Source organism: Protopterus annectens, chromosome 3.part0 (assembly GCF_019279795.1).
Source record: "Protopterus annectens isolate FY-2018-M chromosome 3.part0, PAN1.0, whole genome shotgun sequence".
Lineage (NCBI taxonomy): Eukaryota > Metazoa > Chordata > Ceratodontiformes > Protopteridae > Protopterus > Protopterus annectens.
Genome location: NC_056731.1, coordinates 1,599,374,211 through 1,599,394,961, shown reverse-complemented (window position 1 = coordinate 1,599,394,961; position 20,751 = coordinate 1,599,374,211). Strand labels below are relative to the sequence as shown.

At 44.9% G+C, this 20,751-nt stretch overlaps 1 protein-coding gene across 2 annotated transcripts in view; it reads right to left on the bottom strand.

Moving 5' to 3' along the window:
- POP1 (POP1 homolog, ribonuclease P/MRP subunit) overlaps positions 1-20,751 on the bottom strand; it is a 1,346,230-nt gene that overhangs the window by 942,007 nt on the left and 383,472 nt on the right. The window lies entirely within an intron of this gene.

The following is a 20,751-nucleotide window of genomic DNA, read 5'->3' as shown; positions in this document are numbered from 1 at the left end:
TGCTTTATCTAAGTCCACAAAGACACAATGCAACTCCTTCTGACCTTCTCTGTACTTCTCCATCAACACTCTCAGAGCAAACATTGCATCTGTAGTGCTCTTTCCTGGCATGAAACCATACTGCTGATCACTAATCATCACCTCCCTTCTTAACCTAGCTTCCACTACTCTTTCCCATAGCCTCATGCTGTGACTAAACAATTTAATCCCTCTGTACTTACTACAGCTCTGCACATCACCCTTATTCTTAAAAATCAGTACCAAAACACTTTTTCTCAATTCCTCAGGCATCCTCTCACTTTCCAAGATTTCATTAAACAATCTAGTTAAAAACTCCACTGCCATTTCACCTAAATACCTCCATGCTTCCACAGGTATGTCATCTGGACCAACAGCCTTTCCATTCTTCATCCTCTTCATAGCTATCTTTACTTCCTCCTTGTTTATCCACTGCACTTCATGATTCACTATCCGCACATTATCCAACCTTCTCTCCCTCTCATTCTCTTCATTCATCAGCCCCTCAAAGTACTCTTTCCATCTGCTCAACACTCTCTCCTCGCTTGTGAGTACATTTTCCTTGTTATCCTTTATCACCCTTACCTGCTGCACATCTTTACTAGCTCGGTCCCTCTGTCTAGCCAATCGGTACAGGTCCTTTTCTCCCTCATTAGTGTCCAACCTTTCATACAACTGTTCATACGCCTTATACTTAGCCACCTCTCTCTTTGCCATGCACCTCATCTCCTTATATTATTGTCTAGTTTCTTCATCTCTCTGACAATTCCACTTCTTCTTCGCCAACCTCTTTCTCTGTATACTGTCCTGTACTTCTTCATTCCACCACCAGGTCTCCTTGTCCTCCTTCCTCTTTCCAGATGTCATACCAAGCACCTTTCTAGCCATCTTCCTTACTAGCTCTGCTGTAGTTACCCAGCTATTCGGTAACTCTTCACTGCCACCCAGTGCCTGTCTTAACTCTTCCCTGAACTCCACCTCACAATTACCCTTTTTCAATTTCCACCATCTGATCCTTGGTGCTGCCCTCACTCTCCTCCTGTTCTTGATCACCAATGTCATCCTACAAACCACCATCCTATGCTGCCTAACTACACTTTCCCCTGTCACCACGGCACAATATCCAATCTCCCTCAGACTGGTCCTTCTACATAAGATATAATCCACCTGTGTGCATCTTCCTCCACTCTTGTATATCACCCTATGCTCCTCTCTCTTGCTAAAATATGTATTCACCACAGCCAAATACACTACCATCTGACCTTCTGCATTCCTTTGCTTAACACCATATCTACCCATCACTTCCTCATCCCCTCTGTTCCCAACACCAACATGCCCACTGAAATCTGCTCCAATCACCAGTCTCTCACCCTTGGCTGCAGTCATCATCACTTCATCCAACTCACTCCAAAATTTTTCTTTTTCGTCCATCGCACACCCAACTTGTGGAGCATATGCACTAACAACATTCATCATTCCACCATCAATTTTCAGCTTCATAAACATCACTTTTCACCTCCAAAAACACTCTTAGCATACTGTTCCTTCAGGATAGTAACACAACGATGTACAGCGAGCCTTCAGGATAACCCCTACGCCATTTCTCCTCCCATCCACACCATGATAAAACAATTTGAACCCGCCTTCGATACACCTAACCTTGCTCCCCTTCCATCTGGTCTCTTGCACACTCAATATACCAACCTTCCTTCTGTCCATCATATCAGCTAGTTCTCTCCCTATACCAGCCATACTGCCAACATTCAAAGTTCTGACCCTCACTATCACAGTCCTAGCCTTTACCTGCCTTCGGGCATGCCTTCCCCCTCTTCTCCTCCTTCGGCCAACAGCAGCCCAATTTCCGCCATCACCCTGTTGGCCAACAGTACTGGTGGTGGTCATTGTTATCCCTTGCAAAGATATGGGCATAATAATGAGAAGTACTGGAAATGTATAATTTTTATAATCCTACAAGACTAAAACTGTGATATCTGTACATGTGTACAGTACACAGACAGTTATTTTACCATGTTGTAAGGAGTAACACAGTCTTCAAAATGAGGTATTACATGGCACATTGATATGTTCCCTTGCAAAGTTATTTACCAAAATATGAAAAAAATCATAATTTCCATAACCTAAGTTATAAACAAACTTTTATATTTGTACATGTGTACAACATACAGACACAGCTCTTTTACCATGTTGGAACTATGAATACTGTCTTCAAAATGAGGTATTACTTAGCACACTGAGATGCTCCCTTGCAAAGTTATTTACCAAAATATGAAAAAAAGAAGTTATGTACTTACCATCATGCTCCATCGGAGTAGTTGCACTTCATTTCTCATCAACCTGTGAGCTTCAGATCTGAGATGCCAGTTTCACCAGCATCACATCCGAGCTCCAAGCTCCTCCCCTTACCCATAAAACCACATCTCCTTTCTTCCCTCAGATCAAGTTTGCCACTCAACACATTAGCCCGATCAGCAAAACTTGACCCACAAGTAAAGACAAGAGGGCCGCAAGGGTACTATCTCAAACAACCCAATAACAAGGCCCAGGGGGAAGGAGGGAGGGACGGTTGATGACAAATGAAGTCTAATTACTCAGATGGAATGCTACAGTAAGTACATAACTTCTTTACCTGAAGTAGTTAACTTCATTTGGTCATCAACCTGTGGGACAGAGTCCCCAGCTACCACACCCTTAGGAGGCTCTCATGGAAGGATATTCCGGAGTAGCGCAGAGCCAAAGGATGCTCTCCCTCTGGAAACCATGTCCAATTTATTATGAGAAATGAAAGTATGAGATGAGGACCAAGTAGCCGCTGAACAAATATCGTCCAAGGATACTCTGGACCAAAAAGCAGCTGATGTAGCCATGGACCTGGTAGAATGGGCATGAACCCTTCCTAGAATAGGCATACTTTTATCTTTGTAAACGTGCAGAATGCAAAGGGAAATCCACTTGGCAATTGTCACCTTGGAAACTGGTTTGCCTATAAAAGGTCTAGCGAAGGACACAAATAATTGGTCAGACTTGCGAAAGGATCTGTGCAAGTAGAAACGTAACTGCCTATGTACAGTTAACAAATGTAGTTTATATTCCCCCCTGTTCTGAAAATTTGGAGAAAAGACAGGTAGATTGATTGCTTGATTGATATTTGATTCTGAAACCACTTTAGGCAAAAAGGAAGGATTAGTCCGAAGTCAGACCCTGTCTTTATGAAAAATCTTATTAGGAGGTTTAACAGATAATGCTCGACGTTCTGACACTCTCCCAGCCAAGGTACTAGCCACTAGGAAAGCCGTCTTCCAAAAAAAAAATTTCAAATTCACAGAGGCAGCCGGTTCAAAGGGCGGAGCAACTAACGCCTGTAAAACTAAGGTAAGGTCACAAGGAGGAGTAGGGTCCTTAACCGGAGACCTTAAAAGAAAGGTACCTTTAATAAAGGTTTTGCAGAGTCTGGAGGAAGCTAAAGACCCCATTTTTCACCTACATGGAAATTAGAAATGGCAGCCAGTTGAACTTTCATCGTAGAAGAGCTGGCACCCTGCTGGAAAATGTGTGTTAAAAATTCAAGAACAGCTGGCACTGGAGCCGTAAAAGGATCTAAATCCCTCTGAGAAGCCCAGATAGAAAAATGCTTCCATTTACTATAGTAAACTTTTCTGGTAGACTACTTATGTGCTGCCACCAGAATAGATCTAACAGGGGAAGAACATCCAGGAGTCCTGGCAATCAACGGAACTAGAGCAGCCAAGCCGTGAGGTTCAGACTGCCCAGGTCTGGAAGGGGAATCCCTGATGGGTGCGAAATAAGATCCAGGATTGGATCCAAGATCTAAGGAGGAGCTACCAAATGAGACCACAGACAGGGAAACCAGATATGATGAGGCCAGAATGGGAAAATGAGGATGACTCTGCGACTCTGCTCCTCAACCAACGAGCCTTCTGTAAAAACTTTGTCAGAGGCAACAGAGGGTATGCATAAAGAAGACCGGGAGGCCAAGCATGAACCAGAGCGTCTCTGGGGGGTTCCCCCTGAGGGGGGATCAGAGCAAAGAACTCGCTGCACTTCACATTGGAAGGAGATGCAACGATATCGCAGCAAGACCGACCCCACTTGAGGAAGAGCTGCTCCGCTACATAAAGATTCAGAGACCACTCATAAGGCATTAGGACAGTCCTGCTCAATTTGTCCACCAGTATGTTGGCCCGACCCGGAATGTGCATTGCTATCAGAAAATGGTTGGTGGAGATCACTCACTCCCACACTCTCGTAGCCTCCCGACAAAGGGGGAAGAATCTGGTTCCTCCCCGTTTGTTGATGTACCAGACCACTGACATATTGTCTGTCTGAATCGCAATAGTTCCCAGAGGAAGAAAGGCATGAAGGGCCTGCAACACTAATAAGACCGCCCTCATCTCCAGAACATAGATATACAGATTGGTCTCATTCAGGGACCACGTGCCATGGACTATCCTGCCCTAGCAATGCCCCCCCAACCCTAGTCAGGAGGCGTCCGTGGTCACCGTGGCTTGGGGAAGGGTTACAACAGAGAACCGTCCCTCTACTATCTCCAGAGAGTGTAGCCACCAGAGAAGGGATTTCCTGCACTCCTCGCTTATGCAAATCGGATGTGTCAATGGCTGATCCAATAAGGACCAATGGACTGCCAACGTCTACTGCAGAACCCACATGTGAAGACGAGCACAAGGAAGAAAAGTGATAGTGGCTTCCGTGGATCCTCAGGCTTTTAACACCACTTCGGCTGGGGGAAAGGGATACTGAAGGATCGCATGAACATGAAGATTTATTTATTTTTATTTTTTATTTTATTTTTATTTAACATTTGTTGACCGGGAAAGTCCGACTAGGTTCCACAGAGCCTGTTTTCAGCGGAGGCCCGGGGAGAAATGCTCCAGGGTTTAAGCTCCAAACCCTCTCTGGAGTCAAGAAGACTTTGTATTGCAAGGTGTCTATTCTTGCCCCTTTGTAGTCCAGGACCTCAACAGGTTCTACAGAGGACTTGGCTATATTTATTGTGATGCCCAGCAAGTCTGACAACCTCCGGAAATAATCCCTGGCTTGACAGAGTAGATGCCTGGTGGGAAAGGCAAGAAGCCAATCGTCCAGGTACAGATAGACCTGTATGCCCTAAAGCCTCAGGTGAGCCACTACTGCTGCCATGACCTTGGTAAACACCCTGGGGGCTGTGGTGAGACCGAAGGGTAGGGCCCAGAACTTGTAGTGACTGGCCCCTAGCCGAAAGCAGAGGAATCTCCTGGAACGTCTGTGCATCTTTATATGGTAGTATGCATCCTGGAAGTCTATTAAGCACATCCAGTTGTTTTCCTGCAGATAAGGCAGGATGGATTGCAGAGTGACCATCCGGAACTTTTCATTGGCAACTGATAGGTTTAGAGTGGAAAGGTTGAGAATCGGTCTCAATTCCCCTGTCTTTTTTTGGCACCAAAAAAGACCTGGAATAAATGCCTGATCCGGAGTGATCTGGGGGGACAGACTGGATGGCCCATTTGCTTAGCAGCCTTTCTACTTTCAGCGCTGCTGCCTCCCTTTGTGTAGGTGGAACATCCGGAAGGTACTTTGGGGGAAAGGGATGTGTCACAAAAGGAATGTGTAACCTCTGGATATTATTTGGAGCATCCAACAGTCTGCTGACATGGACTCCCATGCCATCAGGTGCATCGAAACGTAGCCCCTGATTGCCTCCAGAGCAGAGCAGTCGGGCAGCTCCTAAGGGCTGCTGCGTGGGTCTCTCAGAAAACGGTTTTCAATACTCGAAGTTCTTCAGACCCCCTCGCCTCTGGGCAGGCATCTGTCTTGTCCCTCCTCTGCCTCTAGGGGAAAAGGAGTCCTGAGTGTCCCGGAAATTCTGAGATTTCCGGAATTACATCTTCTTTTGACCCAGTTGATTCCTGAAAAAGGATATTTGTGGGTTAGAGAAGTAGATTCCGACAGCAGACAGTGCCTTCCCATCCTTCTCACTCTAGACAAGTGTGTCACGAACCATCTTCCCAAACAAGGAAGAGCCGTCATAGAGAGCATTCGCAAAAGATGCCTTCAAGGGTTCTGTGAAATTACATAGCCGGAGAAAGGCGTGTCACCTCATGGCAACGATGGACCTGGCTGCCGGTGCCACTCTGGTGGCATAAAAAAGGAGGCACATGGACGTGTTGATAACTGCTTTCAGAGTGCCCATTCGGATACAGAATGTGCATTTATCCTCTGGTGACATGGACTCCGGGGGAGACTCAGTGTACTCTTTTATCAGGTCATGCTGAAGTCTGGTAACGTGGGCCATATAATTCAGCACTGTTATACAAAAGGTGGCTGAAGCAGAAGTCCGCTTTCCCAGACAGTCCATTGTTCTGGAATCCCGGTCCAGAGGATGGACCGTAGAACTCTCCTGAGCTAGTTCCTTCTTCGTGGTGGCTGCTATCACCATGGCATCCACTGGGGACCCCTTGTTCCAGCTTGGTCTATGTACCGGGGGGCTCAAAATTTTATCTGGATGCTACTGAATTGGCACCATGGCATCCAGCTCTTTCCATGCGTTGGTGGTAATGAGGTCCACCAGTGGGTCCGCGGGGGGTGGGGGTACATACCCAAGAAGTAGATGGGCCCATGTTGAATGCCTCCAGAAACACCGACTCATCCGAGGAAGGCTTGGGGGTGGAACAAACCCCCCCCCCCGGCTGGCACAGGATCTCCATAATGACATCCTTGGGGGCTGATCTGGGGGAGCCTTCCCCTTCCTCCAAGTCGGTATCCTCCATGAGGGACTTGGGGGGGGGGAGTCTATGTACCTCCTCTTGCACTTGCATTTGTGAGGAACCTCTTCAGTGGGACTCTCCGGAGAGGACTCACGAACAGCTTGTGATTCCTCAAGGGGAACAATCTGGGGCTTGTCGAGCACAGGCTGTCCCTGCATGGGCTGAATGGCAGAAGACACAACCAGAAAAGAGGGGGGTTGGGGCGGACTCAGAGGAGATGGTCAGGGGCCTCGAGCCATAGAGACAACCCTCTCCACCACGTCTAATGCAGAGGGGGAGCGAGCCTCCTGAGCTACTGAAAGAGGACGCTCTCCCCAGATCAGAAGGAAATCGCAGCTGAGCCCGAAGGTGCCGAGACCCTGAGGGGTAGGCCATGACACAACAAAGTTGGAGCTGAAGGAGAAAAACCCAACCCCTTGGATCCAATGCCCAGGCTATGGCTCCGAGAGCTCGGATCCGACCCAGTTGGACCAGACACGCTCAGGGTAACTGCCAGCATCAAGGTAGATGGTACCATCTGCGCCAACCCCCTGATCCAGAAACTCTCAGATCCAGGGACTCTGATACCGGAGGATGGATCAGAGCAGGAGAAATTGGGGCAAACAACAGTAGTGAGGTGAGCTCTCCCCATCTGAAGATGGGTGCAACTAAATCTTTACATCATCCTGTCTATGTTGCCGTTGATAAAATTCCTAGTCAACCTTGAAGAAGCCACTGATGCCGGCCGGGAAGGACACTGAACGGAGGCCGAACCTCCTCTGGCTCTGGGGAGAACCTCAGAGAACGAAGCGGAGGGGAAGTAGGCCTGGTAATGGCAGGTATTTTGGGAGGAGGACCTGCCGGATCAGAGCGTTCCAGGGATTTCTTCCTTCCCTTTTCTCTCTCTCTCTCTCTCTCTGTCTGTCTTTCCTAGACTCCCTCTGTGGTCAGGATGGTGAGTCCCAGCCTGGGAGGGAGGGAAGGACATAATAGTTGTGGTAGAAGTGGACCGCAGACAAAGTCACAACAGAAGATGAGGAGGTGGCCGCCTCCGTAGAGGGGAAAAGCCCCTTCAAAATCAACTTGGCCCTGTGGTCTTTCAGGGCCCTGGGGTTAAACCCTGCGCATATGGAGCAGTCGGTGGATAAGTGAGCTGCCCCCAAACAAACAACGCAAAGAGTGTGGCCATCCGCAGGTGACAACTTATGGCCACATACTGTGCATTTTCTAAAGATCAACATTTGTTGATCTGTCATAATCAAGCCAAATAGGTACAAGGTACCAAAGACTGACAACCCAACCCCAACACACACACTCAAACACGAGGAAGGAAAGGGTAAGAAGGTCTGCACTAACTACACTACCCAAATATATATATATATTTTTTTGGTCTAACAAGAACGCGAAAGGGAGGTAAGGAAAAAGGGACAAAGTATACCAAAAAGCTCTACACATACACACACACACGAAAAATACCCCAAAAACTGTCCTACCAGCCTGGAGCTCAAGGGATCATGTTGTAGGCGAAGCCGTGGCAAACGAGATCTGAGGGAAGGAAGGAGATGCAGTGGTGTTATGGGTAAGGGGAGGAGCTTGGAGCTCAGATCCGATGCTAGTCAAACTGACGTTGCAGATCTGGCCCAGAACGAAGCCCACAGGATGATGACCAAATGAAGCTAACTACTTCAGATTCATAATTTCCATAACCCAAGTCATAAACAAACTTTGATATCTGTACATGTGTACAACATACAGGCACAGTTGTTTTACCATGTAGACACATCACTGTATATATACACATTCTTGGTGTAGCCAACATACTGCTGAATGGGTACGTGTAAAGAGAAAAAGCAAGGTAAGGACCGCCACTCCACTAGTGAACCCAGGACAGGCATGGGACTTCAGTGGCATGCAAGGCCATCTGATCTGTCCGATACCTGTACTGGCTACCCACACAGCTGACACCACTACATTATCATGACCTCCTTCAGTGTCAGTCTTACCTATGCCTTTTCTCTTTACCTGTGTCCATTCAGTAATGGACCTAAGGGATCAAGTTCTGTATTATTAAGCCCTTCTTGTCATCTAAATTCTACACATGCCTGATAAAATCTGCCTGATAAAATCAGAAGAAAAAGTACTGCAGGATGGTTATTGACATATTTGATTGTACGTGGTAGCACTCTTCTGAAACTGTTGTTCTTTTTCAGCATCTTCACCAGCTCCTTACCACAGTTAGTTGCCAAACTCAGAAAAATATCACATTTTACACAACACAATTCATAAGCAAACGCTTATTTGTACCTGTGCAAATCATACAGATAGTTATTTTACAATCTGAAAATAAAGTGTTACTCAGCATGTGTACAAGTTCCCTACCACGTCTTTTCCTGTGTTGTAAGTAGTGACAATGGTGTTCATAAATATAACAAGAGTTTTATCTACCATACTGGTCCTACTTGGTCATGGGTGTTTTCCATTCTTCTCACAAGCTGCATGTTACCAATTCATCGTGCATAGCTCTCCTCATGCCATTGTGGAGGTCATTCAAGAATAGCACAATTCCCTCCTCAGTTAGGTGAACGCCATCCCTTCTGAAAAGGTTAGCATCTTCTGCGGTGATGCTGTCATGGCAGACTGTAGAGCCACCGACCCTGTGCATCAAGCCATGCATGAACCCATTCTGTAAATGTCTGGCCTTGTGTGCTGCCCATTGACTGTTTGCTGTTTTCCATATTTATTTATTTTTATTTTACATTTGTTGACTGGGAAGGTCCGACTGAATATATGTCCATTTTCAGCAGACGCTCGAGGAGAAAACTCCATACAGAAGACATAAGACAGAACAGCATAATACAATGTAAAATACAACAGAGAAATACAATCCAGGGGAAATTGTTACATATTTACATACTGAAACCATTCAACTATTAGTATAATTCAAGATAGAGGTTGTACAATATATTTGTAGGTCACTTTCCAAGTTCCCAGCCCAACATTCAAAAAGTTCATTTATATTTGCGTGTCTCTGTATAGGTTACTTAAAATACATTCTAGATTTCACTTAAAGATGTTTGTACAGAGTAATTAGGTTAGGATTCAGACACACTGCTAGGAGACCCTAAATGGGTCTACAGTAGAAAAGTGTAGGGATTAATCAGGGGAAGAACAAGGACAGAGCCATCGCATAGCGAAGTATTGATTAAAGTTTTTTTTAATTGGGTTGGAGAGGGTTGTAAGGTTAGTTCTGTAGGAAGAGATCTAGTGAGGAATTATGTCAGACCACACAAAATGACAACGTGGCTACCACGACTGCAGGTGTTCAAAAATTGCTCTGATTTGAAACCGCAGCCTTCCGAGTGGGTGACTGATGACATCATTCCCTCCAATTTGCAGCACAAGAATGTCGGGCTCAGGGTAGAGGGAACACTTCTCTTCCAACAACTGCAGTACTCCGCTCCAATGCATACCTCTTCTTGCAATCCAGTACATCTTCACACTAGATGTAGGGAAGCTCAAGTTGTAGTGGTTTTCACTTATGGAGGCATGGCTGGCAGCTCAGTGACTATAGGAATGGCACATACCACACTCTCACTTGTCACTTCTCCTGCTCATGAAGCAGTGTCAGAAGGTGGACGAACCTGCACTGAAAAGAAAATGCCAACAGATTACTACTGATGTTTGACAGATATATTGGAGGGCTACATATATATGTATATCATATGCATTACCTGGTTAGCCCATCCAAATCTTCACTCCTATCCACAGGGGAATTAGTCTTTTCATAAGGTACATAAATGGTGATGACGCTGCAGAGGTACATACCTACCACCCTTGAAAACGCCACATTACACACAACAACTGATAAGGGGACACAGAAAGGGCACATGTAAAGAGAAAAAGCAGGGTAAGGACCTCCACTCCACTAACATGCCGAGAACTGGCATGGGGCTGCAGCTCGTAGCTGTCTGAAGTGTCTCATACCGGTGCTGGCTACCCACTCAGACTGCTGGCAGCAGCAATGACTCCCAGTTGCATACAATGCCAGCAGTCTGCCTTACCTCTGCCTTTTTCATTTACATGTGTCCTTTCGGCAATGGCCATAAGGAGTCAAAGGGGGAAGCTAATATAAAGCCTCTAGCCCTGACCTACATACATTTACTACACCTGAAGGGAGGGAGACTGAGTGGAGAGCGAAACCAAGACAACATGTGAAAAGACCAAGACTGACCCATGACATACAATGGAGGGCATAATTTGGTGGATCAGAAGGGTATGGGAACCAATCATTAAAACTACTTGAGGTGGGTAGCCCAAAATAAGTTTGATGTGAACACTAAGCAATTAAGGTTACTACAAAGATGTAAAAGGTATACATGGCATCTACTTTTGAGGGTAGATCTCTCCTCCAAAGGAAAAATATAAAAAAAAAAAATTACCAAAGAGTGTACCACAACAAGAACTGTTAATGGACCCCATGGCTTGATGGCTGCAGTGATAAATAATGAAAACATGTTTTTGTCTAAGTACTAACTTCAAGACTGCTGTACTCCAGAATAGAAGGAAATATATCAACAAAGGTATCACTGTTATTTGTAAAGAACACACTGGTCCACCTGAAGGAACAACTGCCATGTCAGCTACATTCCTTTATTCCACTTTCCTTCTTATCTAAGGACCATATCTTTCTCTCTTACTGCATCTCATTATAACCATATTTTTAGCCTTTAATTCCACATTGGCCCAACTGAGGTATTTACACATTCATTGAGAATATTTATAGTCATGGTTAGTGATACTGATTCATATTAATTCATAAACATTATCCATGGTGTGAGCTTCTGAGTTGAAGGTATTCACATTTTGTCGACTTGCAGTCCTTCTTATGAAGGCTGAAGGTTAGTATGTATCCTGGGCATCGTAATTCTCAACCTCTTAATTCCAGAATCATGGGAAAATCCATTATTATAAAATTAGAACAATGCTATAAAAAAGTAGCTCACTTTGCTACCCGTAACACATAGTGCCACCACTTCATAGTCCTAAAAGACCTTAATTGGCTAGATCTATTTTAATCAACTGTTACATGGTTGCGTAACGACTTGCTTCTAATACTGCTTCTCATCTTACATGAATGCATTTTGAATATCTTATACTAGGTTATTTTTATGTTACTCTTACTGTGTATGAATTTTAACATGATGGAGCTTTTCTCTCAGGGTCTCCACTGTAAAAGGGTTCGTAACCAGTCAGAATTTCACAGTAAATAAATGTCAATAAAACAAACAAACAAGTAAATAAATAGTAAAACAATTAGGGTGACAAACTACTTTTATGTACTGAAGGTGCATAGTCTGATTCTTGATAACAGACTACATCTCTCTGCTACTGTAATGTCTTCATGTTTCTACGTACACAACACATCAGCCTTTTTAAGCACCTTATTTGTCAAATTAATCTTCCAGTGGTAGTGCAGCTCTGGTGTTCTCATGTCTGGATTCTTGTAATTCCCTTTCTCTTGGTTTACCTGACACTGTTCTTGCATAACTCCATCTTGTAAAAAGTCTGCAGCCCATCTCTTGACAGGTAGAAGGGGGTTTGATGCACTCGAGTTTGTCATCTGTTGCATGAGACAGCTCCCGTCTGCTTGAGTTGGTGGTACCTCAAGTGAAGTAAAAGACCCCCTGACACCTATCAAAAAGAGTAGGGAGGGGGTCCACTGAAACCCTAGCCAAATTTCACCTAGTAGTATAAACACCACCTCTACCCTCACCTAAAGACAGGCTACTGGCCTAGTCAATCTAATCTAGTCAACAACAGATAAATGAAACAAATAAATCTGTACTTGCAATTTAGCTAATCAGGTCAGCACAGGATACTAAAACATACAGACAGACAGTTCTTTACAGAAAGCACACAGGAGCAGAAGGCTAGCTACGAAAACAAAATTGCCACTGATTCTAAGGACAACCACAAAGCATTCTATAGTTATGTCAAGACTCTCAATGGCAACACCCAGATCTGCTCTGAGTTATAGCACAATGGCACGAAAACTACAGAACCAACTGATATTGCCAACATCCTGGCATTTAGGTTCAGTGCTAACCTTACCCCCCTCTCACCCTTAAAGGACCCATATCTATACAGGAAGAATGCAGAGTCCCTGTAATCACATCTATGCATGTAAAAGCTTCACTCTCTAAAACCAAAAACAGCATCTACGGGACTGGACAACATCTCAGGCTGCGTTTTACAAGAACTTCAGAACGAACTGGCTCCCCACCTAAGCACCATGTTCAGTCATAGTCTCAAATCTGGCTTTGTGCCCACTGAATGGCGCACAGCAACATTTATCCCACTCCACAAAGGGGGAGCCATCAATGTTCCTGGGATCTATCGCCCTATTAGCCTGACGAGCCTGGTCTGCAAGGCCATGGAACGTATCATCATGGAACTCATAAACAAAGACATTGGTAACCTCCAAACTCTGGACCCCACCTAGTTCAGGTTTGTGAAAGGCAGATCATGCCTTCTGAACCTGATCAACTTCTTTGAGGCAGTCATCAAAGCCGCAGACGAGGGTAAGGTGGTTAACACAGCTTATCTTGACTGCAAGGCTTTCGCCACCATCCCCCATTCTGGAATTATAGCTAAACTCACTAAACTAGGTATAAACCCGTACGTCACAAGATAGGTTGTCAACTGGCTCACTCAGAGAACTCACAATGTAAAAGTTGCAGACTCCAAATCTGACTTCAAACCAGTGACAAGTGGAGTACCACAGGGTTCAGTCCTGGGACCTCTCCTGTTTGGTATCTACTTCTCTGAAGTACAGGCTAACACAGAAGGTCTCTGGCTAATGAAGTTCACAGAGGACTGCCAACTAGGAGCCACAGTTGAGTCTCCAAATGATGTGGACATCCTACAGAAGGGCCTCACTGAGACAGATGCCTGGTGTCAGAGGCATGGCCTCAAGCTCAATGACAAAAAGTGCATTGTCATCCCCTTGGGTAAAAACTCTGTACCCATGAACTACCATATAAACGGCAGTCTACTTGACGCCGAATGTGTGATAAGAGACCTTGGGATCCAGGTAGACAGTAGTATAATCACAATGTCACAGTAGTCAGGAAATCCTTCTATGGGGCACACCTCATCGCAAAAGGGTTCTCATCCAGGAAAAAATTGGTCATTGTTCCCATCTACTCGGCACTCATTAGACCCATTATAGAGTACAAAATTCCTTTTGGAATGTACCTCACAAGACATCTGCAGCAGCTGGAAAGGCCACAGAAGTACCTCACAAAGAGGATTACTGGCCTCAAAAAAATGCCCTACACTGATGGTCTCAAAAAACTCCAGCTTTACTCTGTAGCATATCACCTACTCTGAAGAGATCTCTGCCTAACATATAAAGCTATGTTAAACCCAGAGCTGTTGGACATGCTACACACCTAAAGAAATCCCAATCCCTCCGAGTTACAAGCTCTAGGGACCTACACCTTGTCACCACAATAAACAGGACATGCTGGAGGGATAGATTCCTGTCCCAAAGACTTCCTATACTCTGGAACAAGACACCCATATATGTCAAGCAAAGTTCCTCAATAGCACTCTTCAAGGAAAATCTTGATGAGTCGATGGGAAATAGGAAATACACCCCGGGGATCACTTCTGTGGCTCTGCTCGGCAGAGGTACAGGAAATTAACTTTCTTGGGTGGTGTAAGCAGGGCAACCTTGTTGGCTAGGCTTACTTAGGCCCTTGGGCCGACAGCCTAGTACCTATCTGTGAACCTATGAATCATTGTACAATATTCCAAACGCAGGTAAATGTGGGGCTAATATGGCACATCAGGAAAGTATGGCATAATTATGCAGCACCTACACTGGAAAAGAACCAGGGGTACTTTAGATCAGAGTCAGGCATACATGGTAAATATTACATCAACAGAAAAGAAAAGCGAAACAACTGTATCTGCTTGAAAATGAGCTAGAAGAAAGCAGAAGTATTCCAATATGAAAGTTACCAAAGGCAAAGAGCAAGGCAAAAGGCTGAAGAGACTGCAAGGCAAGCTTCACAAGTTGTTGTTTTCTTGCAGAATCTTATATGTCAAGGAAAGCACCAAAACAAAAGCTTGCAGGAAACAAAAAATATGAAAAAAGAAGACAGACTGATCACTAAGATCACATTAATACCATAAAAATAATTTGCATAGCAAAGTTTACCATAAAGTTTACTGCTGGCAAAAACTGATACCAAACAATTCAGAAACATAACTAAACCTTTCTGAGACATTTTCCAAAGGCATTGTATGAAACAAAGTGGAAACAGGTCAGTTTTATAAGTGCTCTGATCGACACATACAACAGCTTTCATGATAAAGCGCACAAGCAGCTTCATACTCCAAAGCAGTTAGACTTCCCAGACCTCCCAGCTAGCTAAAAAGTGTAAAGCAGCAAGATACGCAAGGGTTGAGAGACATCTGCACAAAAAACCCTTAGAGTCATTGCACCACAGAAAATCTCTCTGCCACATAAAATTCTCGGGGCCAATGAACTGGTCACAGGTCCATCTCCTATAGCACATTTTCAAATACAAGTAGGACCTATTCTCTAAAAAAGCTTCACTTTCACATGATTATTACTTACTTACTTTCATCTAGCGTTTCAAAAAATATCAACGTGTTTCAATCATAAACGCAGTTGGCTTAATTATTCACAGCCGGAATGTTTTTAGTGTTAAAACTGCTGCCATTTGACCAACAGACCTCTCCAATTAAAGTATTACCCTGGCAAATCCTAGGGTAAAAGGTACAATCACCCCCCCCCCCTCCTTCAACAAAGCGATCCAGTCTTTAACATGTCCGGCACCTGGTACATGACCTTACCACTACAGACGTAGATCGCTTCATCGGGTATCTGTCTCCATCTTTAAAAGGACGGCAGCTCCAGTAGCTCCCAGCACATATCCCGGGAGGAATGCACACTGTAGAGGCCATCCTTTTCTCTCTGCCACAAAGTGCTGAAAAGAGAAGTTCACGCAGGCAGTCCACACCTGGCTAGAACACAGCCTTGGCACGTCACTCAGCATGAAAAGGCTTGAAATCAGCCAGCTACTGCCACTGGCGAACAGGGACAACAGCAGCCCAGTCAGCCGTGGCTCCATAATGCTGTAGTAACTGCAATGAAACAGGGTCTGTAAATACTGTGCTAAGATATTGTCTACCTGAAAAGCAGTTCTTGGACCAAGAAGTACAGGTGAAGGGCAACTGGAAGCTCCTAGTACGACTCATCAAACCGATGTGGTTTCTGGAATAGCGAATCCTGCAATCTGTGCCCAAATAAAAAGAGGAATCCAGTAGCAGGTAAAATTGCCAAATAGAAGCAAAAAGAAAATAAATACCTGCTGCTCAAGCCTCTATTTGTTTGAGTATAACAAAAGAAAGTTAGGATGGTGGTGGAGGTGTTATGCAAGTGGTGGCTTGGATTGCAGGACGACGATTGGCTGCCAGCACTTGCTTGAGCAAACACTTTCAAAGGAGATTTTTTTCCTAATAGTTTAATGTGATCACCATGGAAAAACAAGCTGAATTGTAACTGTATTAAATAACAAGTTCAGTTACGATTTCAGCGTGTTCGACCATTAGCTGATCTACAAACTGACATTACAGTTTCACGTGCCTGTGGAAGGGACTCAGGGGGGGGTGACAGCTTGCTTTTCCTATTGTCTCACAGCACTCAGGGGGGGGGGGTAACAGCTTGCTTTTCCTATTGTCTCACAGCACACTCAGATGTAAGCCAGAGGCACTAGGAGACAGAAGTCGAGGTTAATGAGTTAATACAGAAATAAGAAAGGCCTTTGTCATAAAGTCCTGATAAGTATTAAAGTATCAGATTCATCTGAGCCTGAAGAGTGTTCTATCCCTTTTGTCTGCACCATATTGTACATCTTTTCCATTTGGTGGAGTAAGATTTTCTTGTGCTAGGTCTCCTGGCTTCTTTTAGAAACTCTAGGACTTGTTTGTCAACAGAAATCTCCCTACATGGGGGTCAAAATATCATCCAAACTTACATTTTGAGTGTGTTCAGGTTGGGGTGTACAATGGTGCACTTGTTCGGTGCTTATAGGTCCATTGGTTGGGGCAGCAACTATGGTTCATTCTTGCTGAGGCTGAGCATTACGGAATACCAAGTGCTGCCTTGGCCAATCTGGGGTTAATTAGAATGACACTTGGCTCTTCTTCCCTTATCTTCAGCAATATCCTGGGGAGTAATGGTTGTGGTGGGAAGGTATCAGAGAACAAGTCTGTCTAGGGGAAGGAGAAGGCATCCATCTTTCAGGCTATTTTGCATTTTGTCACTGAGGAAAAACTTTTCCAAGCGAGAGTTTTCCTTCAGGGCAAAAGGTCCATCTCTGGCACACCCCATTCTCTGGCTATGCTGAGAAAAACTTCCCAATGCAGTTGCCAGTTATGACGGTCTGACAGGCTCCTACTTAGGTGATTCGCCAGTTGATCTGTTTCTTTTGGTAGGTACTAAACCATAAGGTGCAGACTTAAGGAGTTTGCAGCTTCCCAAAGATCTGTGGCTAGGGGACAAAGAGGGTAACAGTGAGTCTCCCCACCGCTTTTCTTCAGTACAACATAACCATGGTATTGTCTTGTCTTTACAAGGAGTACTCCTGGTTTTCACTGGTCTTTAAAAGCAATCAGACTTTTTTGGATTGCCATCAATTTTTTTTGATTGATGCGCTTGTTTTTAAACTGGGAGTCCCTACTGCCTGAATCTGTAAGCTGCTGTAGTGAGCCCCCCAAGCTATGTCCAAGGCATCTGTGGTCAGTGTTTGGTCCTGAGAAATAATCCTGAAGAGAAGGCCAGGACTGAGGGAACAGACTAGGACCCACCAGGCAAACTCTTTCCTAAGACAAAGGAGAAACTTCACCCTGAAGTTTAGGGGTTGTGGGTGCTGGTACCACACATTTCTAAGGTACCTTTGTAGTTTCCTCATGTGGAGACTGGCAGGGGGGGGGGGGATCATGAGGATCAAGAGTCCATGTAACATGTCTCTGAGTAACTCAGGTAGTGAGGTAATTCCTATGAAACAGCACTTTGAAGTACAGGGTAAGAAAGGTAACCTTGCCTGTGGGAAGGAAAGTTTTCTGAAGAGAACAGTCCAGCAAAGCCCCCCCAGAAACATAATCCTGTTTGTAAGGACATTCTGACACTTCTGGATACTCATGGTGAACCCCAGTGAAGCCAGGATCTCATGGGTGTAACACAGATCTGCACTGAGTTTTTCTAGACTTGTTGCTTGAATGAGGAAATTGTCTGGGTAGAGATAAATCTGAATGCCCTTTGACCTACAGATGATTATCACTGGGGCATTTCATGAATACCCTGGGCACAGGAGACAAGCTAAAGGGCAGAGCACAGGATTGATAATGCTTCACACCTGTTCTAAAGCAGAAGAACCTCCTGTGAGTTTTCTCTATAGGAATGTGGAGCTATCACCCTTAGATCTAGGGTTACCCATGTAGGCATTGGGGAAATCATGTGGAGCAATTTTTGAAGGATTAAGCATTATGAATGTTGGTACCTGCAAGAATATGTTGAGCCAAGACAGGTCCAGAATAGGCTTCCAGGTACTCTCTTTCCTTGGGACCAGGAAGAGCCTTGAGAAGAATTCATTTCCTTGTAATATGTTTGGTAGTGGTTCCACAGAGCCTTGGATGCACAGGACCTGTATTTGCTTTATGGCCTCTGCTTTTTGGTTTAGTGGAATATCTGAGAAACCTGACTGAGTCAGAGGTTGTTTGAACTGAAGTTTCTAACCTCTTTTTATGATTTTCAGTATCCATGCATCCCTGGTAATGAAAGTCCATTTTTGTAAGAAGAGGGACAGCTGTCTTTCTAGTCTGGGAGTGGGGGGATAGGGAGTTAGGTGTGAGACTTGAGGGGTGGGGGAAAGGGAGTCTCATGGAAGAGTCATGACTTCTCCTTTCTGGACTCTGTTGACAGGATCCCCCAGGCCTATTACAATATGCTTGCCATTGGTTAGGTTGCTGGTGCTGCTTTTGACTCCTTTCCCTTTGAGATCTCCTATGTCTTCACTAAGACATGGAGGTAGGAAGGATCAGTGTTTGGTAGGATAATTGCAGCTAAACTGAAATGGTTAAACCTGAAGGAAGTCCTTGACTGTTTGCATGGACTTGGCTTTATCCTCCATATTTTAAGTACTGTTTTAGCCTTGTAGCCAAAAAGGTACGCTTTGTCCAAAGGAGTATTCAAAAGACTGGATTTCACATGTCCAGGGAGGGACTGCCCACTCAGCTAAGCATGTCTTCTAATAAAGTATTCTGTATCTGCTGCCCTGGTGTCAGCTTTCACAGCATCATTGCCAACTGCAAGGAGTGCTTGGCTACTTGACAGCAGGAATTGCTTAAGTCTAACAGTTCTTTGTTGACGGCTTTATTTTAGTCCTCTCCAATTTTTCCTTCATCTGGTCTAAAATGGTGGTCTGATACCTCATTATATGTAACCAACAATTTAAAGCCCTCATGACCAGGGTAGCAGAGGTGTAGACTTTCTTTCCAAACCTGTCCAAGTCTCTGCCTTCTTTGTCAGTTGGCAGGGGGTTTTTGGAAGTGCCACCTTTTGCTCCCTTAGGACTCTGGGTTACCACTTCAGGGTCTGCTACAAGGTTCTTGAAAAAATGTCTGTGGGAATCTAGAACTCTATGGAATCTGTCTGGTTTCCGAGGGGCAGGGGGAAGGGAATTTGGCTGCAAGGAAGCGTCCATCAAAACACTGTCAACCACCTCTAAGACTGAAGGAATGGAGAGAGGTTTAATGCTCAAGAAGTTTTATGATTTTCCAAACCCTTTTCTTGGATTGTGGGTAATCCTGAGCTTCCCATCTGAAGTGTTCCCTCAGGGTGTGCAGGGTTTCCCCAAAGGAAATGTCCTCAGGGGGAGGATGAGGCAAGGTTCTCATCAGAATCTGAATTCCCATAAGAAACAATAGATAAACTTTCCACAAAGGTGGAGATACCATTGTCATCTTCAGAGTCAAAGGACTCAGAATACTCCTGGGGGGTAGATTTCTCGTTTCCTTTCACCAAGATAAGATTCAGGGGTAGAACCTGAAAAGGAAAATCATCTGGATCTGACTATGGTGATCAAATCCTCGGTGAACCTAACCATGCCTTGCTGGTAAGCCTGAGTTTGGGAGTGGCAGCTGGTATGCCTTGGCTGGGGCAAGTTGGATGCAGCCTTTTTATATGAAGCCTTAGGTCTAAGAATGACTTATGCACTAGGGCCAGGATGCAGACAGACAGTCGATTCTCAAGAACAGTGAACCAAGGTTATCGCCTGATGACAACAGACTCTGGACACCCCTCTGGCAGTTTGTGAGAGTCTGTCATAAGTCAAAACCAGAGCAGAAATAAACCAACGAGCCAAGTTCTTTGTCTTGTGCAAAGGTAGAGAGACCCAGCGGCATATCAGACTCCAAAGGGGTCCTGATATAGGAGTGGCAGCCAGTAGACCTTCGCTGGGACAAGCTGGATGAAGCCTCTTTATGCAGGGCCTTAGGCTTGGGTCTAAGGGTGATATCCATGCTACGGCTGGGAAGCAGACACAGATGAATCTCGGGAAAAGTGAACCAAGGTTATCCTGATGACAAGAGAGACTCTGGACATCCCTATGACAGTTTGTGAGTGGTTGTCAGAAGCAGAAACCTGCAAACCAGCACCAGACCTGACCAACAAGCTAAGTCCTTTGGCTTGTGCGGAAGCAGAGGGACCCAGCAGTGCATCAGACACCAAACAGGTCTTGATATAGGCCTGTGCTACAACTTCAGTCATCAGAGGGAGCAGCAAAAGCATCTCACCTTCTTCGATGATAACAAGCCTAGGTGGACTGGCAGTTTGGACACTTTTCCTTCTTTCACT